The sequence below is a fragment of the Etheostoma spectabile genome, chromosome 12, assembly GCF_008692095.1.
Source record: "Etheostoma spectabile isolate EspeVRDwgs_2016 chromosome 12, UIUC_Espe_1.0, whole genome shotgun sequence".
NCBI lineage: Eukaryota > Metazoa > Chordata > Actinopteri > Perciformes > Percidae > Etheostoma > Etheostoma spectabile.
Genome location: NC_045744.1, coordinates 26,775,340 through 26,775,763, shown reverse-complemented (window position 1 = coordinate 26,775,763; position 424 = coordinate 26,775,340).

Sequence of the window (424 nt, the reverse complement as noted above, 5' to 3'; positions counted from 1 at the left end):
TTGAATAATTATTAAAAGTCCTATTTTAATATGGCTATAATAGCAAAGACACTTCCTTTGACCCGACCTGTGAAATAATGAAAGTGAGAAAAATATTTCCTTCCAGGGAATCTATAAAGTAGTTCAGGTTAAATGAAACAAGCGTACCTGTCAGCATCACTCTGCAGGCTGTAGAGGCCCCTGGTAATCTGCTGGTTGATCCCAGCAGGATGCTATGCCCTGGGAGGTACATGGTTATAGTCTTGTCGTTCACAGTGTTTCGCACAAACACCTTTGGGGGGACTAATAAACAAATTATCTCTTAACTTATATCTTATCAAGTCAGCGGGGATCTTTGAATTACCCTTTTGTTGAAATGTAGAGATAAAGCTGCCTCGCCTTCATGACTTCGTGTAAACATGCACGCCGACTTTCTTAAGCCGAG